This window comes from Argopecten irradians, chromosome 11 (genome assembly GCF_041381155.1).
Source record: "Argopecten irradians isolate NY chromosome 11, Ai_NY, whole genome shotgun sequence".
NCBI lineage: Eukaryota > Metazoa > Mollusca > Bivalvia > Pectinida > Pectinidae > Argopecten > Argopecten irradians.
Window position 1 is genome coordinate 36358468 of NC_091144.1, and position 23134 is coordinate 36381601.

At 35.5% G+C, this 23134-nt stretch overlaps 1 protein-coding gene across 1 annotated transcript in view; it reads left to right on the forward strand.

Annotated features, from left to right (window-relative positions):
* Positions 1–23134, forward strand: part of LOC138335446 (complexin-like) — a 186882-nt gene that overhangs the window by 104247 nt on the left and 59501 nt on the right. The window contains exon 4 of the mRNA XM_069284536.1: positions 14128–14209. The gene's annotated coding sequence lies outside the window, so the exon portion shown is untranslated. The remainder of the gene's footprint in view (positions 1–14127; positions 14210–23134) is intronic.

Genomic DNA, 23134 nt, shown 5'->3' on the forward strand with positions numbered 1-23134 from the left:
TTTATTCATTTATACTTTGCTGCATCTGTCACCTGTGCAATGAGCACAGATACCTTATTCATCATAATTAGTGCCCCTACCCTATAAGCACCCTCTCCTCCTCTGGAAAAGGAGTTGGAGATATATTTAGAAACGTCCCCATCCTGTGGATTTAACTATGTTTTATACAACATCAGCATTGTATCCCATATTTTATGAACTTTCGAGTCTTTCACATGTGAATAACAAAGTAATAAACCGTCTCAAAAGAAAAAAGACATATACATGTTTCCTGTGACAGATTAATGTGCCATGAGTACATACAAAAAATTAAAATATGGCTGACGTTTTTAGGACACCTGAGACGAAGTCTCAAGTGACCTATTCTAATCGCCTTTTGTCCGTCGTCGTGCGTCATGCGTCGTCCGTCGTGCGTCGTCCGTCGTCCGTCGTGCGTCGTCCGTCGTATGTCCGTAAACAATTTACATTTTCGACTTCTTCTCCAAAACTGCTGAAGCAATTTCAATGAAATTTTGCACAAACCTTCTAAGGCATAAGGCCAATCAAAATTGTGAATTATATGGTCCCCACCCCCATGGGGCTGTGGGAGGGGCCAAAAGGGGTAAAATTGAGTAAAATTTCAAAAATCTTCTTCTCTACTCACAGATGTGGTAGAATCAAATACTCTTCATAGATAGAAAGGTCTTAAGGTCCTTTACAAAAATTGTGAATTATATGACCCTGGGGACTCTAGTTTCCCCCTGGGGAGGGGGTTAAGTTTACTATAGTTTATATTGGGAAAACATATTTTTGCACATTATTTGGTCATTTGTTATAGTAAATGAGTCAAATGTTGTCAGAATTATCAGTATGAGAAGGCCATTTAATCCTATTAACAAATTTTCAATGACTGACCCCCAGGGGCCTTAGGGGCGGGGTCAAAATGGGTCAAATAGGCTAAAACTTCAAAAATCTTCTTCTGAAATTCTGGAAATGGTAGAATCAAATACTTTTCATAAATAGAAAGGTCTTAAGGTCCTTTACAAAAATTGTGAATTATATGACCCTTGGGTCTCACGTTTCCTCCCTGGGGAGGGGGGTCAAGTTTACTATAGTTTATATAGGGAAAACACATTTATGAGCATGTTTTGCTCAATTTTCATTGGAAACGAGTCAAACTTGGTTAGAATTATTAGTCTGAGATAGCATTTTGATATCATATCCACATTGGTCCTGGCCGACCCCTGGGGGCAGAGGGGCGGGGCTAAAAAAAGGGTCACATAGGCTAAAAACTTCAAAAATCTTCTTCTGTAAATTCTGGAAATGGTAGAATCAAATACTTTTCATAAATAGAAAGGTTTTAAGGTCCTTTACAAAAATTGTGAATTATATGACCCTGGGGTCTCACGTTTTCCCCCCTGGGGAGGGAGGTCAAGTTTTACTATAGTTTTATATAGGGAAAACACATTTATGATGAGCATGTTTTGCTCAATTTTCATTGGAAACGAGTCAAACTTGGTTAGAATTATTAGTCTGAGTTAGCATTTTGATATCATAAATCCACATTGGTCCTGGCCCGACCCCCTGGGGGCAGAGGGGCGAGGGCTAAAAAAAGGGTCACATAGGCTAAAACTTCAAAATCTTCTTCTGAAATTTCTGGAAATGGTAGAATCAAATAATTTTCATAAATAGAAGGTTTTTAAGGTCCTTTACAAAAAATTGTGAATTATATGACCCTGGGGTCTCACGTTTCCCCCCTGGGGAGAGGGGTCAAGTTTTACTATAGTTTATATAGGGAAAAACACATTTATGAGCATATTTTGCTCAATTTTCATTGGAAACGAGTCAAACTTGGTTAGAATTATTAGCCTGAGATAGTATTTTAATATCATATCCATATTGGTCCGCCGACCCCCTGGGGGCAGAGGGGCGGGGCCAAAAAAGGTCAAGTCGGCTAAAACTTCAAAAATATTCTTTTAAAATTCTGGAAATGGTATAATCAAATACACTTTATAGATGAAAAGGTCTTAAAGTTTGTTTATAAAAATTGTAAATTATATGACCCTTGGGTCTCCTGTTTCCCCTTGGGGAGGGGGTCAAGCTTACTATAGTTTATATAGGAAAAACACATTAATGAACATTTTTTGCTCAATTTTCATAGGAAATGAGTCAAACTTGGTTAGAATTATTAGCCTGAGATAGCATTTTGATATCATATCCACATTGGTCCTGGCCGACCCCCTGGGGGCAGAGGGGTGGGGCTAAAAAAGGGTCAAATAGGCTAAAACTTCAAAAATCTTCTAAAATTCTGGATATAGTAGAATCAAATAATTATAGATGGAAAGGTCTTAAGGTGTTTTTATTAAAGTTGTGAATTATATGACCTTGGGGTCTCACGTTACCCCCTGGGGAGGGGGTCAAGTTTACTTTAGTTTATATAGGAAAAACATATTTGTGAACATTATTTGCCCAATTTTCGTAGGAAATTAGTCAAACTTGATTAGAATTATTAGCCTAAGATATAGCATTTTAACATCCATATCCGTCCTCGATGACCCCCTGGGGGACCAGAGGGGCCAGGACCAAACAGGGTCAAAATGATTAAAATTTCAAAAAAATACCTCTAAGTTCACAGGTTTGATGGAAGCAAATATTCTTCATAGTCTAAAAAGTCAAATTTATAAATCACTGACCAACTTCAAGGCCCAGCATATGGTGTTTATATGTCTTTAATTTGTTTCATTATTTGTTTCATTATATATTCAAACTCAGGTGACCGTTAAGGCCCATGGGCCCTCTTGTTTAGAATTTTTCATCAGCAACTTAAATTTTGGTTTCCTTATAAGCGTCCCACATTGTTAAAAAAATTTAAGTGCCTTGGACGCGGCAAATATGGTACAATATGTACTCCGCCATTTCCACTTATAATATACCGAATATCCAACCATCAACCTTGTGGTAATTTTACTAAATAGGAAGCGTGTTCTGTCTTATATCCCCTAGAAACGGATGAAATTATATCATTATTGTGTCGTATCTAATGTTTTCAATCGAGACATTTTGACATATAAAAGAGGAAATTGTTTTATCCTTATTCTCCTTAAGACACTGATAGTGGTTGATTGTGTCTGTTCCTGTGTTTTGTTGAAAGCGTTTAGCAATTACTATTTTTTATAAAAAGGGATGTTATTAATCCACAGTGTTTATAGCACCACTATCGCAACGAACGTCAGTCAGACAATTAAAAGCTGACATATACTTTCACATTTTAGCATTACAACCCTAACAAGAATTCCCTTGCTTGTGTAACATAGCATTTTCAGTTCAAAAGAATGTAAACCTAAGGAAACAGACTGACCTATTGATGTTTCCGGCTTTTGTGAGTTGTTTAACAGAATTCAAGCCAATATATGTCATTTTTGAGTTGAAAGGGACAGCAATGTTGGACTCTTCTACGAACATAACAATGTCTGACACGTACACAGGTTTTGTATTAAGAAATAGTCAATCTTAAAGGCATTGTATACGGACTGGCAGACGCAGAACCGTGTGCTCTACTTTTACATATCTCTGGCTAGGGACACATTATTTTCTGAGAGACTTCATTAAAACCTAACATATCTGGAACCACTTGATATATGAAACAAGGGCATTGGGGATTGTGTTATATTCATTAAATTGAATAGCCTTTTTCCTTTCCAGTTCGATGATGTCATTAATTACAAGTCTCATCAAAGGTTCGGAATGGGTGTTAAGGGAGTTCGGAGACTAGAGATCTCGTTTTGCCCCGTAGGCAAAGACACACAGGAGTGATTTTCTTCTATTATAGTTTCTATGGATACCGTTGGTCATATCAATCTGTGCGGGAGCGTTTCAAGGTTTGGTATATTGATAACATAGCTGTGTTCCATCACCTAGAGCTATGTACAGACTCATGGTAATGTCCTAGGTACTGAATCCCATCACGGAAACAAAAGACTATGAAGCAATTAGGGAAAACAATAGGGTATGGTGAAGTAAGAGTGGGGCCGCAGTGGCCGCAGTGGCCGCAGTGGCCGTAGTGGTCAAGATGTCCTGATATATTACCACATGACCTCCACCTCTGAGTTGCAAGGTACTGACCGCTAGTAGATGCATGTATACCCCTACAACAAAGTTAAACAGGGTGTATACTGGAATCAGATCGTTTCGTCTGTCTGATATTTGTAGACAAGTGGCCAACATGTCCTAATGTACTACAACAAAGCCCTCCACCTCTGAGTTGTAAAGGTACTGACCTCTGGTCAGCCGTTTTTATACCCATACCACAAAGTTAAAGGGGATTGTTTCGTCTGTCTGTTGTCTATAGACAAAATTTTGTTTGGTGAACTCATCCCTAAACTACTTGACAGACTTTGATAAAATTTGGTACACAGAACCTGTTGAGTAAACTATATAGGGTTTTGCAATGTCCCCTATTAATGGGAGTTTTTACCCTAAATTTGTGCAGCGGGGGATATTAGCCGTCCACTTTGGCAACAGTTGTAGTTCTCCAGATACTGGCTTTCCTCCACCAATAACCCTGATAGATGTCCTTTATTAAATTGACCCTGACTGTTAATTAATAGGAGTCTCATAAAGGTAGCTTTTGACCATATATTATAGACTAATAAATAAAACTGTTATGGTTTCCCTCATTAAGGGAAACTTTTGGCATATAGACTCTGCACTTCTAGAATATGCCTCCCTTCAAAGGACTGTGTTGGTATACAAGAAGCTTTGGCCTTGGTTCCCCTCCCCAAGGGAAATTGTTGTCACTGTATGAGCATCAAGCATATAGACTACAGCTATTGTCTGTGGTCTCTTCAGAATGGGAAGTTATATAGAAGTCACTTTATTCATTGTCTTTCGTTCCCCTGTACTTTCTGTCTTTTGTAAGCTGCCATGGGGTCACAAAGGTTAGAGTATATATATATATATGCATCAATTTGATGAATAGGATTAAAACATGCATTGATTTAATTAAATGGATTGAAGCCTGTATGAATTTAATTAGGATTGAAGCATGCATATTTATAATGAGGTTCAAAGCATACATAAAGCTGATAATTGTGATTGAAGCATACATCAAGCAGTTGATTAGGATTAAACTATACATCAAGCAATTAATTAGGATCATAGCATGCATCAAGCAGATAATTAGGATTGTAGCATGCATCAAGCGGATAATTAGGATCGAAAACATGCATCAAACAGATAATTAGGATTGAAGCATGCATTAAGCAAATAATTAGGATCAAAGCATGCATCAAGCAGATAATTAGTATTGAAGAATGCATAAGGCATATCATTAGGATCGAAGCATGCATTAAGCAGATAGATAATTAGGAGAAAGCTACATATATGACGGAGAACTCTGGAGTCAGGAAGCTGGGTAAGATACCCGCTGGATTTAACACTGGTGCTAGCACACCCGCTGGGTTTAACACTGGTGCTAGCATACCCGCTGGGTTTAACACTGGTGCTAGCACACCCGCTGGGTTTAAACACTGGTGCTAGCACACCAGCTGGGTTTAACGCTGGTGCTAGCATTACCGCTGGTTTAACGCTGGTTTGCTGGTAGGAAACCCGCTGGGTTTAACACTGTGCTAGCACACCCGCTGGGTTTAACACTGGTGCTAGCAAACATAAGTCTACAGAACATTTAGAATAGGAAAATAATACTGTTTATATAATCAATGCACACAGAGTGGATTGAAGAGAAACAAGCCAAGGCATATTTGGCATTCAGATCAATAGGCACCGGGCAAACTGTGTTCCCCTTGTCTGTCTTATACAGCGATGTGCCTCTTCACCTGATAGGAAATCAATGGTTGTTAGGATAGGAGGCATTAATTTATACTTAGAGGCGACTACAGACTGCCCCCTCGATACCCCCACCTCCCAGACTTCAGTATACAATAGTTTATACTTAGAGGCGACTACAGACTGCCCCCTCGATACCCCCACCTCCCAGACTTCAGTATACAATAGTTTATACTTAGTAGCGACTACAGACTGCCCCCTCGATACCCCCACCTCCCAGACTTCAGTATACAATAGTTTATACTTAGAGGCGACTACAGACGGCCCCCTCGATACCCCCACCTCCCAGACTTCAGTATACAATAGTTTATACTTAGAGGCGACTACAGACAGCCCCCTCGATACCCCCACCTCCCAGACTTCAGTATACAATAGTTTATACTTAGAGGCGACTACAGACTGCCCCCTCGATACCCCCACCTCCCAGACTTCAGTATACAATAGTTTATACTTAGAGGCGACTACAGACTCCCCCTCGATACCCCCACCTCCCAGACTTCAGTATACAATAGTTTATACTTAGAGGCGATACAGACGGCCCCCTCGATACCCCACCTCCCAGACTTCAGTATACAATAGTTTATACTTAGAGGCGACTACAGACGGCCCCCTCGATACCCCCACCTCCCGACTTCAGTATACAATAGTTTATACTTAGTGGCACTACAGACGCCCCCTGATACCCCCCTCCCAGTCAGTATACAATAGTTTATACTTAGTGGCGACTACAGAGCCCCCTCGATACCCCACCTCCCAGACTTCAGTATACAATAGTTTATACTTAGAGGCGACTACACAGACCCCCCTCGATACCCCCACCTCCCAGACTTCAGTATACAATAGTTTATACTTAGAGTGACTACAGACTGCCCCTCGATACCCCCACCTCCCAGACTTCAGTATACAATAGTTTATACTTAGAGGCGACTACAGACTGCCCCCTCGATACCCCCACCTCCCAGACTTCAGTATACAATAGTTTATACTTAGAGGCGACTACAGACTGCCCCCTCGATACCCCCACCTCCCAGACTTCAGTATACAATAGTTTATACTTAGAGGCGACTACAGACTGCCCCCTCGATACCCCCACCTCCCAGACTTCAGTATACAATAGTTTATACTTAGAGGCGACTACAGACTGCCCCCTCGATACCCCCACCTCCCAGACTTCAGTATACAATAGTTTATACTTAGAGGCGACTACAGACTGCCCCCTCGATACCCCCACCTCCCAGACTTCAGTATACAATAGTTTATACTTAGAGGCGACTACAGACTGCCCCTCGATACCCCCACCTCCCAGACTTCAGTATACAATAGTTTATACTTAGAGGCGACTACAGACTGCCCCCTCGATACCCCCACCTCCCAGACTTCAGTATACAATAGTTTATACTTAGAGGCGACTACAGACTGCCCCCTCGATACCCCCACCTCCCAGACTTCAGTATACAATAGTTTATACTTAGAGGCGACTACAGACTGCCCCCTCGATACCCCCACCTCCCAGACTTCAGTATACAATAGTTTATACTTAGAGGCGACTACAGACTGCCCCCTCGATACCCCCACCTCCCAGACTTCAGTATACAATAGTTTATACTTAGAGGCGACTACAGACTGCCCCCTCGATACCCCCACCTCCCAGACTTCAGTATACAATAGTTTATACTTAGAGGCGACTACAGACTGCCCCCTCGATACCCCAGTATACAATAGTTTATACTTAGTGGCCACTACAGACAGCCCCCTCGATACCCCAACCTCCCAGGCTTCAGTATATAATAGTTTATACTTAGTGGCGACTACAGACAGCCCCCTGGATACCCCCACCTCCCAGACTTCAGTATACAATAGTTTATACTAAGATGTGACTACAGACGGCCCCCTCGATACCCCCACCTCCCAGACTTCAGTATACAATAGTTTATACTTAGAGGTGACTACAGACTGCCCCCTCGATACCCCCACCTACCAGATTTCAGTATACAATAGTTAATACTTAGAGGCTACTACAGACTGCCCCCTCGATACCCCCACCTCCCAGATTTCAGTATACAATAGTTTATACTTAGAGGTGACTACAGACTGCCCCCTCGATACCCCCACCTCCCAGACTTCAGTATACAATAGTTTATACTTGGAGGTGACTATAGACGGCCCCCTCAATACCCCCACCTCCTGACTTCAGTATACAATAGTTAATACTTTGGGGCAGATTTCAGACCTTTTGGACAGATTTTCTGACCAGTTGTAAGAATTTTAGGAAGAGAGAGGTTGTGTATTCCACTTTTATCCTTAAGATTAGATTTTGTTAGTTTTTTATCAGGCTTCAGACTAAATTTTGTAGTTTGAATAGACTTTATTATTCCGTCCCTTCTAAATCGTCTTTGTATAATAATTCTGGTTGGAAATAGACAAAGAATACCAAAGTCTATAACAATGGTATTTTCTGCTCCCCTGTGCTTAAAGCTCTGTATAAAAGGAAGAAAGACGACTGGTTCGCCTGGTGTCACTATGATAAGGCCAGTGGCATACTTCAGTGATATAGCACTATAAAATGGGCAATAGTTCCATTATACAAGAAGACACAACACGAATATATATACCGCAGTCTCCTGAAACATGCACCTCTCACTGCATATATGTTACACCGCATACATGGGAAACCATCCTTACAATTACTCTGTCTGTTAATAGGACATAATCAATTAAACCAACAAATAACAGGTAATCAAACAAACACACAAACAAAAAATGTTTACCAAGGTTTTCTTCAAAAGGAAAAGAATATTTCTATTACTACAAGTTGTTATAATCAATGTTTAACATTCGATGAACATTCGATAAACATTCAATAATCATTCGATAAACCTTTGATAAACTTTTGATAAACATTTGATAAACATTCAATAAACTTTCGATAAACATTTGATAAACGTTCGATAAAAATTCTATAAACATTCCATAAGCATTTGATAAACATTTGATAAACATTCCATAAACATTCAATAAACATTCGATAAACATTCCATAAGCATTCGATAAACATTCCATAAGCATTTGACAAACATTCGATAAACATTTAATAAACATTCAATAAATGTTCGATAAAATTCAATAAACATTTGATAAACATTCCATAAGCATTGAAGAAACATTCGATAAAAACCATACATTGTCGCACAGTGCCATCTTCATATAGCTCTGTCACGTTTATTCTTCCAAACATTTAATCATTCTTTTTTTCTATTTTTACCAGAGAGTAAATTACTCTGTGTCTAGACGTGGTAAAATTTAATATCATATTTATTACTGCTAAAGATGAAAAATACCTCAAACAGTATTAAAATTCTCATAACTTTCTGTCGAAATGGCCTCTAGTGTGGCATCAGTATATTATGGAAAAAATCAGGTGATTTCCTGATGTCAAATGAAAAGTTATTTGACATGATTCTGTTCCAATCAGAATAACTTTTGTGCACTTTAAAGATCTCATAAGGGTGACCAACGTACGTCATCAATTAGCAGTTTTGGAATGGAAAGTCATTAAGTTTGTCGTTTTAATTATGTTTAGCAACCATTGGCGTTAAAAAAAGACAGATTTCACGGAACTCAGACAAACATATTCGAAGCTCCGGATTGTTTGACATTGTTCACACAAAACCGTATTTGTTAGATTACAATGACTATATTGATAACACAGGTGAACACAGCTATATGGCAGATACATGTATGAGATATGGAGGAGGTTATCTAACAAATGAGACATGGTGTGAAATAAATACCATAATACGTAGCTTAGAAATGTTTGTCTGGGTTCTGTGAGCATTGTCTTTCCTACACTAATAGCTGCTATAGATGATTAATGTGACACACTTACTGGCAGTCGGCAATAAAAAATGGCGGACTTTTTACCAAATATAGCCAGTTGGGGACTAATACAATCTTTCACACCCTTTGAGATGAGACATGAGAATCTCAACTCGAGGGATAATGCTTCAGTTGTCAAACATAAGGCTTTGCCGAGTATTTCACAGCTTAAAAATCATATTCTGAATGTTGAGATCTCCTGGCTCATCCAAAGAGGGTGAATGATTCTTTTTCTCTTACCCTGTGTGAGCACGTGCAAAGATATCGTGTATCTTGTCTTTACCTTAGGGTGAGATAGAAAAATCTAACACAGGTAAAATAACGGATATCCTTGTCTGGGGAAAGAGAAATTGATAGGTATCCCTGAATCTTTCTAAGACAAATTTGGGGAGGCCGGGTGCTAAATTAGAGAATACAGTAATAGAATTGGTCAGGTTTATTGTGTTTATAAACTAAAATGTTCCTTTTTTTTCAGTCAAGTGTTGTCAAGCAGTAAAGTTTTGGGGAAGCTCTGACGAAGTTTATATTTAGTTTATGTAAAACATAACCTTTGTATAAGGTCAAGCTCGAGTTTGCATAGTCGGAATTACCTTTGTAACCTTCTGATTTCCATGACCTACAGTCCGAAATGACCTAAATTAATCCTCTCACCAAAAATTACTTTAATCATTAATTAATTATAATATCTCTTTATTAAATGACTGTCTGTCTTATGTGACAAGCGACCATATTTTTGGGACCCAACGACCCTCAACGACCCTCAACGACCCTTAACGACTTCTTTATTCAACGACCTATGTATGTCTGTTTTCTCAGTTGAGATAATGAAAAAAAAAGTTATTTCTCTTTGAGTCTGTAAAAAATAACAAGATCTTCACATGTAGTTATTATAATGGAGCTGACAGGTAATGGCCCGGGGACTGGGAGAATCTCTTACGCCGTGAAAAATACCAAAGAATCAATAAACACTGTATACAATATGTAATTGAGTTGAAAGTTTTGTTCAGTCTTTCGGGAGTATAGCTAGCTTACACGGATAGGGTACGTGGTAAAATGCCTATCTGACATTCAAACGGAGATAGCAGTGTGTGAAGAAGGGCGAACAGGTTTTACGAGATAGTGTACTGGGTTTAACAGTAGATTAGCTAGATGTTATTGTACAAAGCCTGGTATCCTAATTAGAATGGATATTGCTGACTGGTTGATGTCAGTGGTTTTGTTTTCCCAGAAAAGGTTAATGTTTAAACTGAGGAGGGGGAAGGAACCTAATGTGAAGAAGTAATAGATCTCCATTGCATTACGCTTCAGCACTAAAGAACAATTCCCGCGTAGGGCCAAGGAATTCTCCGATATTAACGCAACATTTTTTTTTAACAGCCATGTATGCATATAAAGCTTCATTTGTACAGATGCACTCTTGCACTATCCATTATTTATAAACAAATCTTTGACTTTGAACATATAAACAAGTAAATGAATCCTTCTAGGACAAGCAACGATCGAAATATCAAACAACAACTTGTATTTTCACAATCTGATATGTCATACACAGCAGAGAAAATATTTGGTATGGAGATGAGACCAGATATGTATTTTCATGATCTTTTAAGTTATCTACAGCTCAGAAAATATTTGATATGGAGATCAGAAACATGTATTTTCACAATTTTTTATGTCCTACATAGCCGAGACAATATCAGGGAACTAAAATGTACGCTTTTGCCAGGAAAACTTTTAAAAATGCAGCAATTAATATTCATATGATTTCACCTCCTTCAGAAAAGTGAGGGGCTTATAGGGGAGGGGTGCTAATTACAGTGAATACAGTATATCAAAAAAGTGGTTAAAAATATTCTGACTTGTTACCACAATTTAGTCCTATAATCTCTGGGTTGCGAGTTTGAACCCCAGCGGGGATCTAGGATCATGAAACAATCTCAGACTTAGATTTAGACTTAGCCAATCAAATATGACTTAACTTTTTGTGACATCATTTTTGATTGGCTAAGGCTAATTAAACTTAAGACTATTTTGGACTTCAGACTGATTAATGATCCTGAGGTGGGGCAGTTGCCAGATATTGATGGTAGGTCAGTGATTTTTCCTTGGGTACTTTGGCTTTCCTTAACATCCTAGATTTCAGGTATGTCCTTAAATGACCCTGTCAGTTAATAGGATGTAAATATCACAAACAAATAAACAAAGTTTGATCAGATTTACACTTAAAGTGCATATACCTCAGAAGTTTAAATCTCTCTGTCACATGTAATCCAGACATTGATACATTTTCTCTGACATTTGTTTTATTTTCAATAGTTTTTGTTCCTGCTGTCAATATAGTGAGAAGGTTATGTAGAGATTCTAGTGTCAGAATTACCCAATTGGGAGCCAAATGAAATTTCGCTGTTTTACAACAGGAAGTAGAACTCTTTTATTGTCATGCATCTCGACACATTCCAGGAGAGGCTAATTTTATCTGCTGCTTCTGTTTATTTTTTTTAATAAATTAGAATGAAAATATTTGTTTTTCCTGGTTTGTCTTGACAGATAATGTTAAAGCTGAAATGGTGAACATTAAGCTTTACAGGATTAAGGAGAGAGCTCGAGAAGCAGTATTCCCTCTTTGGTTATTACAAAGTTACCTCCCTTGCAGATGCCATTATTTTGTGAGCAAAATTCAAATTGTTTTCTTTGAAAATTAGGACATCATGCTTGTAATCACATGATGTCACAATCAATACCTATCTGCAAGGGCAGAAAAATCTGTAATATTTAAATACAGAATCATTCAAGGACAGATAACTCTGTAATATCTAAATACAGAATCATATAAGGGCAGATAACTCTGTAATATTTAAATACAGAATCATTCAAGGACAGATAACTCTGTAATATCTAAATACAGAATCATATAAGGGCAGATAACTCTGTAATATCTAAATACCAAAAAGTCTATGCACTGGAAATTTACAATACACATATTTTCGCGAGAGTGCACAAATACGAATTCCATTTTTTTTGCAAATAATTGTATGAAACATATGAATGCACAGATTATCAGTATTTAGAATTTAATTGTAAATCTATGAATTAACGATCCTGAAAATAACGAAGACGTGAAATAATTTGTATATATGTGCGCCAAAAATTCTTCAACAATTAGTTTCATATTATATCCAATGTAAAGCATGTGTGGGTGAATTCTTGTTGCTAAAAAGTCTTTTGTGTACCGTAATACCCATATTTCCCTTTTGCATAAATTTTTTCCTCACATAAGTGGTAAGTAGGATGTTTTACATGTTTACTTGTTTATTACGCAAAATTGCAGTTGCTCAAATGCAGACAGGAACTGCACTCCTACATTTCGGGCTATAGGTGTGTCGAAGGGTTAAACCCAATAGGCTTGACATCAAATCCAGGAAAGATTCCGTTATTGTTTAGACTCCCTTTCCTTTGATTTTTCACATGTCGGGCATGACGTATGTAATACACAGGCTGATGTGAAGTTTTCTGACAGTTTTTCCTGTTCGGATTATAACGGCTTGTCGAAGCTGTTAATACTTCTCGCTATGTGGGTCACCCATTGACCTATTTACAAGGTCAACAAACAGTTGTTTGACGCGCGTGTCATCTTTTAAAGTTATCAATTCAAATGTTAAATGAACTTCAATAAAGTACATGAAGCTTAACCAAAATAATTTTTGATTTTTTAAAATGTAACTCAAAAAGTTTCTTAACTTGTGGAGTCCCAAAATTTATTAGTTTACTGAAAACCAACTGTCTTGTGTATCATCTGAATTTCACGATTTCCATATCAAAACATGTTCGCGAAGATAAATATTTACAGAGATAAACTCAGCAAATTTACACTTGGATTGTGAAATTTCGTTTAAAATAAATCCTATGTGATAGAAAGTTCGTTTACCATACTAATACTGTATGTTTCATCACTTCCTGAACAATTTTGATAAATAATTCCCATAGTGTCCGACGTTGTCCTAATTTCTGCAAAGTAGTTGACCTTCACTACACAACACAATAAAACATTGAAATGCAGCTTCCGTGTTAACATAGATTTAATTACACACAGAATGTCGCATTTGTTTGGTGTACCGAAACAAAGGTCCTTAATTCTTATAGTAGATCATTTATTATTATGCCATTTCATTGGCAAAAACATTCTCAAATGTGCATGTTAATTACAAGAAAAGTGTTGGCCATAGGATGCCACCCTGAAGAACTCAATGTTTGAGCAATGAAGTTCACAAAGGAATATTGACTCAATGTTTCTAAAAATGGAATGGAGTCGATGTACTATTTATCCAATGTCACGTGACCATGTCTTAGCCAATTAGAATAGCAAAAAACCAGAGCATATCTCATATGACATAATTATTTTTATTGATAAACATTTTTTGTTTGTTTCAGAAACATTCTGGGCCCAACAGTGATTATACAGACCTTGTTTACTTGTGATTTGATGAGATTTTAACTCTCTAAGATATTCAAGGTAAGTCTAACTCATTTAATTTATTTATTGAAAAGTTTCGAAAGGACGAACTAAATGCTAAATAACTCTTTCCATGCATTATTACCAATTTCATCCTGTAAGTAGTAATTAGTCTCCCCTCTGGATGTTTTCAAAGGTGGAGGACTAGTGGTAAAATATCAAACGTTTTACCACTCAGCCACCATGACTCTGAGGTGAAGGGCTAGTGGTAGAATGTCAGACACCTTTACCACTTGGCCACCATGACTCTGAGGTGAAGGGCTAGTGGTAGAATGTCAGACACTTTTACCACTCAGCCACCATGACCCTGAGGTGAAGGGCTAGTGGTTGAATGTCAGACACCTTAACCACTCAGCAAGCATGTCCCAAAGGTGAAGGGCTAGTGGTAGAATATTGCACACTTTAACCACTAGGCCGCCACAAACCCAAAGGTGGAGGGCTAGTGGTAGAATGTCAGACACTTTTACCACTCAGCCACCATGACCCAGAGGTGGAGGACTAATGTTGAAATGTCAGACACTTTTACCACTCAACCATCATGACCCGTCGGTGGAGGGCTAGTGGTAGAATGTCAGACACCTTAACCACTCATCCACCACAGCCCAGAGGTGGAGGGCTAGTGGTAGAATGTCAGACACCTTTACCACTCAGCCACCATGACCCTGAGGTGGAAGGCTAGTGGTAGAATGTCAGACACTTTTACCACTCAGCCACCATGACCCTGAGGTGGAGGACTAGTGGTAAAATATCGGACATTTCACCACTCAGCCACTATGACCAAAGGTGGAGGACTAGTGATGAAATATCAGACATTTTACCACTCAGCTTCTGTGACTCTAAATGTGGAGGGCTAGTGGTAGAATGCCAGATACCTTTACCACTCAGCCACCATGACCCAGAGGTGGAGGCTAATGGTAAAATATCGGACACCCTAACCACTTGGCCTTTACAACCTTATGTTGGAGGATTAGCTGTAGAAAATAAATTTTGATATAAGTCAGTTGTAAATTAAAGTAAAACGATACAAATATCCCGTCAAAATTATGCAGGCACCATTGCGGTTTGATTTACGTTAGATAATATCATAGTTGACTTTGACAGCGTGATAATAGCATTGCCTCCTGCTGCTTAAATATGGGTCACCTGGTAACCGAGTTTTCCGGGATGTGCTAATTTTTTCATGGAAGGTCAAAAATTTTAAATATTCATTAGTACCATATTATACATCAATGTGTTGTTTTTTTTTTTTTTTTTTTTTTTGTTAACAGTTTTTTTATATTTCACAGCTTAGTTGAAAGAACATGTCTGCGTCATGTCAGACATTTAATATTTCGAAGGACATCTCTAGAATTATGTATAGAAAAATGTTCATTGACATTTAAATGTACAAATCCTTTAAAACCATTTTAGGTTGTTATTACATCTATTAATTATCTTTGTTTAAATTACATGTATGCTTTAGAGTTACATTCCAAAGATAAATGTTTAAATCATGCTTTAGAGTTATATTCCAAAGATAAATGTTTAAAATCATGCTTAAGAGTTACATTCCAAAGATAAATGTTTAAATCATGCTTTAAAGTTACATTCCAAAGATAAATGTTTAAATCATGCTTTAGAGTTACATTCCAAAGATAAATGTTTAAATCATGCTTTAGAGTTACATTCCAAAGATAAATGTTTAAATCATGCTTTAGAGTTACATTCCAAAGATAAATGTTTAAATCATGCTTTAGAGTTACATTCCAAAGATAAATGTTTAAATCATGCTTTAGATTACATTCCAAAGATAAATGTTTAAATCATGCTTTAAGAGTTACATTCCAAAGATAAATGTTTAAATCATGCTTTAGAGTTACATTCCAAAGATAAATTAAATGTTTAAATCATGCTTTAAAGTTACATTCCAAAGATAAATGTTTAAAATCATGCTTTAAAGTTACATTCCAAAGATAAATGTTTAAATCATGCTTTAGAGTTACATTCCAAAGATAAATGTTTAAATCATGCTTTAGAGTTACATTCCAAAGATAAATGTTTAAATCATGCTTTAGAGTTACATTCCAAAGATAAATGTTTAAATCATGCTTTAGAGTTACATTCCAAAGATAAATGTTTAAATCATGCTTTAAGTTACATTCCAAAGATAAATGTTTAAATCATGCTTTAGAGTTACATTCCAAAGATAAATGTTTAAATCATGCTTTAGAGTTACATTCCAAAGATAAATGTTTAAATTCATGCTTTAAGAGTTACATTCCAAAGATAAATGTTAAAATCATGCTTTAGAGTTACATTCCAAAGATAAATGTTTAAAATCATGCTTTAGAGTTATATTCCAAAGATAAATGTTTAAATCATGCTTTAGAGTTACATTCCAAAGATAAATGTTTAAATCATGCTTAAAGTTACATTCCAAAGATAAATGTTAAAATCATGCTTTAAGTTTACATTCCAAAGATAAATGTTTAAATCATGCTTTAGAGTTACATTCCAAAGATAAATGTTAAAATCATGCTTTAAAGTTACATTCCAAAGATAAATGTTTAAATCATGCTTTAAAGTTACATTCCAAAGATAAATGTTTAAATCATGCTTTAGAGTTACATTCCAAAGATAAATGTTTAAAATCATGCTTTAAAGTTACATTCCAAAGATAAATGTTTAAATCATGCTTTAAAGTTACATTCCAAAGATAAATGTTTAAAAATCATGCTTTAAAGTTACATTCCAAAGATAAATGTTTAAATCATGCTTTAGAGTTACATTCCAAAGATAAATGTTTAAAATCATGCTTTAAAGTTACATTCCAAAGATAAATGTTTTTAAATCATGCTTTAGAGTTACATTCCAAAAATAAATGTTTAAATCATGCTTTAAGTTATATTCCAAAGATAAATGTTTAAAAATCATGCTTTAAAGTTACATTCCAAAGATAAATGTTTAAATCATGCTTTAAAGTTACATTCCAAAGATAAATGTTAAAATCATGCTTTAAAGTTACATTCCAAAATAAATGTTTAAATCATGCTTTAGAGTTACATTCCAAAGATAAATGTTTAAATCATGCTTAAGAGTTACATTCCAAAGATAAATGTTTAAATGCATCCTTTAAGTTATATACCCCCCAAAGATAAATGTGAAAATGCATGCTTTAGAGTTACATTCCCAAAGATAAATGTTTAAATCATGCTTTAGAGTTACATTCCAGAAGATATGTTTAAATCATGCTTTAGAGTTACATTCCAAAGATAAATGTTAAAAATCAATGCTTTAAGAGTTACATTCCAAAGATAAATGTTAAAATGTGCTTTAAGAGATTAGTTCATTCAAAGATAAATGTCTTAAATCATGCTTTAAAGTTACATTCCAAAGATAAATGTTTAAATCATGCTTTAAAGTTACATTCCAAAGATAAAAATGTTTAAATCATGCTTTAAGTTACATTCCCAAAGATAAATGTTTTAAATCATGCTTTAAAGTTACATTCCAAAGATAAATGTTTAAATCATGCTTTAAAGTTACATTCCAAAGATAAAGGTTTAAAATCATGCTTTAAAGTTACATTCCAAAGATAAATGTTTCAAATCATGCTTAGAGTTTACATTCCAAACTTAGCCATTCATGACCCAAAGATAGTGGTTAAAAATGCTTTACATTTTACCATTCCCACCATGACCCTTAAAGTTAAACTGTGTTAAATATTCAGACAATTTTACCATCATGCTTTAAGTTACCATGACCCAAAATAAATGGTTAAATCATGCTTTAGAGTTACATTCCACCATTGAAGATAAACTAGTGGTTAAATCATGACATTTTACCACTCAGCCATTCAAAAGATGGAGGATTAATAGTGGTAAAATCATGCTTTTAAAGTTGTTCCAAAGAGCCAATTTCCAAAATGCTTTAAAGTTTATGATTTAATGTTAAAATATGCTTTAGGTTACATTCCACATTTTAACCATCAGCCACCATGACCCTGAAGATGGAAAAAATCATGCTTTACCAGTTCAGCCACATTCCAAAGTAAATGTTTAAATCATGCTTTAAAATTCGGACATTTTACATATTCAGCCAGTCCATTTCCAAATGGAGGAATAAATGTTTAAAATCATGCTTTACCACTCAGTTACCATGACCCAAAAGTAGAGGACTAGTGTAAAAATAAAGACATTTTACCAACCTGTGATCAAATGTCAGGGCTAGTGGTAGAATGTATTTTCACCTTTAACACTCCAAAGAAAGTTTAAAATGCTTTAGTGTAGTGCATTAAATGTTTAAACATGCTTAACCACTCATTCCAAAGATAAATGTGGAGGATCATGTTGAAATTCATGACACTTTTACCACTTTCAGAGTTACATTCCAAAGTAGGGCTAATGTTTAAAATGTTTAAAATCATTGCCTAAATAAAATAGATTAAGGTTATTTTTAGCCATTAGTGGTAGAATGTCAGACACTTTTACCACTCAGCCACCATGACCCTGAGGTGGAGGACTAGTGGTAAAATATCGGACATTTCACCACTCAGCCACTATGACCCAAAGGTGGAGGACTAGTGATGAAATATCAGACATTTTACCACTCAGCTTCTGTGACTCTAAATGTGGAGGGCTAGTGGTAGAATGCCAGATACCTTTACCACTCAGCCATCATGACCCAGAGGTGGAGGCTAATGGTAAATATATCGGACACCCTAACCACTTGGCCTTTACAACCTTATGTTGGAGGATTAGCTGTAGAAAATAAATTTTGATATAAGTCAGTTGTAAATAAAAGTAAAACGATACAAATATCCCGTCAAAATTATGCAGGCACCATTGCTGTTTGATTTACGTTAGATAATATCATAGTGGACTTTGACAGTGTGATAATAGCATTGCCTCCTGCTGCTTAAATATGGGTCACCTGGTAACCGAGTTTTCCGGGATGTGCTAATTTTTTCATGGAAGGTCAAAAATTTTAAATATTCATTAGTACCATATTATACATCAATGTGTTGCTTTTTATTCTTTTTTTGTTGTTTGTTAACAGTTTTTTTTATATTTCACAGCTTAGTTGAAAGAACATGTCTGCGTCATGTCAGACATTTAATATTTCGAAGGACATCTCTAGAATTATGTATAGAAAAATGTTCATTGACATTTAAATGTACAAATCCTTTAAAACCATTTTAGGTTGTTATTACATCTATTAAATTATCTTTGTTTAAATTACATGTTAAATTATGCTTTAGAGTTACATTCCAAAGATAAATGTTTAAATCATGCTTTAGATATATATTCCAAAGATAAATGTTTAAATCATGCTTAAGAGTTACATTCCAAAGATAAATGTTTAAATCATGCTTAAAGTTACATTCCAAAGATAAATGTTTAAATCATGCTTTAAAGTTACATTCCAAAAAATGTTAAAAGTACATTCCAAAGATAAATGTTTAAATCATGCTTTAAAGTTATATTCCAAAGATAAATGTTTAAATCATGCTTTAGAGTTATATTCCAAAGATAAATGTTAAAATCATGCTTTAGAGTTACATTCCAAAGATAAATGTTAAAATCATGCTTTAAGTTACATTCCAAAGATAAATGTTTAAATCATGCTTTAAAGTTATATTCCAAAGATAAATGTTAAAATCATGCTTTAGAGTTATATTCCAAAGATAAATGTTAAAATCATGCTTTAGAGTTACATTCTGTAAAGATAAATGTTTAAATCATGCTTTAGAGTTACATTCCAAAGATAAATGTTTAAATCATGCTTTAGTTACATTCCAAAGATAATGTTTAAATCATGCTTTAAAGTTATATTCCAAAGATAAATTTGATGTAGATCATTTTTTTGAGGAATATTTTTGCATCTTAAGGTGTTCAACATTTATATGAACAACATTAGATTTAGCTTATGCATTGAATTTTTTGTACAGATTTGATCTTGATTGAGCTTAAAATTTTCATGAGTTGAACATGATCTGCTTTAAGCTTGACATGAATGTTTTTTTTTCTCTATTTCCTAATTTTGCTTGATTTCTGTTGTGATGAAATTTAGATTTTACTGACTTAATTTTCTCATGCTTTAAATTGAAAAATTGAACTTAAGATGATCCTTTGAAAATCTTTATGAAAAATTCTATCTTTGTCTCATCATGCTAGAAGCAATTGATTCTGATTTTCATGAACAGTAAAACCTGTCTATAAAGACCACCCAACCAAGGGACAGGTGGAAAATGGTCTTTATAGCCAGGTGGTCTTTATACACAGGTTAAAGTGTTAAGATTGGTAATTTGAGACCATAGAAAAGTGGTCTTATTAAGCAGGTAGTCTTTACACAGAGGTTGACATTGTGTTGAAATTGTTTCATATGGGACCCTTGAAAAGTGGTCTTATTAAGCAGGTGGTCTTTACACAGAGGTTGAATTGAGTTTGAATTGTTTATATTGGACAATTGAAAAGTGGTTTTATTTAAGCAGGTGGTCTTTACACAGAGGTTGAATTGAGTTTGAATTGTTTATATTAGACAATAGAAAAGTGGTCTTATTAAGCAGGTGGTTGCTATGACAGGTTTGACTGTCATTTCATTAAGGTTTTCAGTAGGTAATTGTTCGTTAATTAGCTCTGATAACGAGACTAATCAGTAAGCAGTGGCTGTTTAGGACCTATATATTATTTGTGGTGACAGACAACTTCTGTTCCCATAACACTACAGAATCAGACAAATTAAATTGATGGTGTGTATATTAGTATAGCAAATTTTTTTTAATGTGTAGATAGATTATCATTAGGTCTAGACAGAGCTAGGACTTAAATCTTTTTTGGATGGTCTTAATGTGTATCAAAATTCAGTTAATAATTCATAACAATATTGTAGATAGAATTATTCCCGATCAGAAACGGCAGAATGTCAGAATTTTCAAGTTAAAGCACATTGTTTTAGAGAGCATTTCAGGTTTGTTTTGTGATAACCATTGAAGCATTAACTATCTTCTTATGGAATCTTTGGTTTATATAGATGCCAGAGCTTTGCAGACAATCTTCATATTATGTACACTAGTTGACATTACGATGTCAACATTAGTGACGTCATGTTGGTCATGTTTTGGGTATAAACCCTTTTCACATTGGCATGGTTAGTTTATATAGTAATATTTACATTTTCAACACAACCCTACTATGTAACCTTACCAAGTGCAGTTGGTATTTGTCATTTTATGAACTGCCATACGCTTAATGTGACGTCATTATCATTGTGTCGTCACATTTGTCACACCAGAGATCACGGAAGATGGCTTTTCAAATAGCTGTTCTATCTTTGACAATAATATTAGCACTTTTCATGGAATCTGCCTCTGTCCAGTTGGCTTTCATATTTGCTATAAATGCCAAGTGAAAGACTTTCAATGCTTATATTTTCATTTGATAACAATTATATAATGAAATCCTAAGAGATTTCGTATCTATTTAACAATTTAAGGATTGTTAGATTGCATTTATTGGAGATATAAATGCAATCTGGGTGGCAGATAAATAGAATAGCGCCTATTATATATATAACTATAATGAATAATGTATTCATTATCATCAAAGAGCAAACAGCTATTTCAACAGCCATGTTCTGAGAATTATTTGCGGATTTATAAAGTTTGTAATAAAAATTTCTTTATACCTCAATGAAATGAAAAAATGATGACATCAATAACTATATATGATTGATTTGCTTTAAATTTTCTTTTGAATATTACAGCTTCATGTTAAATTCCATAACTGCAATACATGAAAAATGTTCATGTGTCAGGTTCTAGCTTATGTGTTTGTTATATGAAATTCAAGTTTTTGTCATATTTACTGAAGTAACCAGGTGAGTGATACAGGCCCTCAGGGCCTCTTGTTTTGATTTGATTTGAGAACTTCAATCTCATTTGTTAATGCCGATATCAATACGGGTCCCTGACAATAGCGAAAGATACTAATCCATCAATTACAGAATTAACAAAGAAACCTTTAAAAGTTTTGATTAAATATGCAGTTGACTAAGCCATGGCCAATTAGAATCATTTTCAATGCGTTTAATTGGTTTTGTATTTTGACTTGAAATTCATCATTATAATTTTTTTATCAGGAATGATTGCATTTCCTAATTAGATTATGACTATTTCCGATTTTTCCATTGTTGCAAGCTTCCATAGAATCTAGAACAATATCTGAGTGCAAACTATCTTCTCTCGATCGAAGACCACAAGCAGAAATATTGCTGATGTTCAAACACTGATTGAAATTGGAAAATAGAATTAGGTTTGGTTTTATCAACGTCCTATTTACAGCAAGGGTCATTTGAGGTTTTGCCAGGATTAGATGGTGCAAGAAAGCTGGAGTACCTAGAGAAAAGCCATCGACCTGCGGTCAGTACCTGGCAGCTGCCCTAAATGGGATTCAAACTTGCAACCCAGAGGTGGGGACATCTCAACCACTCGACCACTCACTCAGCTTTTTGTAAAATGGAAACAAATTACAAAGTCTAGCTACCATAGTAAATATATTTTATGATTTCCCAGTGAGATCTGATTTTGAGTCTGCATTATATTGGGTATACATTATATTAATTATTTCAAATAATGTAATTATTTCAAATAATGACTTTTTCTACTACACTTCACAGGGATATCCCATGGCTGCTAGGGAAAAGATAACTCTAACTTACACAAGGGGGTGTAAGACAGCTCAAATTCGCTAGACAAATATGTGACATCATCAATACATGCAGCGTAACTGTGGTGTGCATTGTCGATGACATCTTCAATTTTGATGCATAATAATGGCACGATGAAAAAGCTGGAAAGCAACAGAAATTTCATATTTTGTCTTCTTAGTATGAGAGAAAGGCTGAGGTTTGATAGGCAAAATCTTTCATGAGGGTTGACTTGACAGA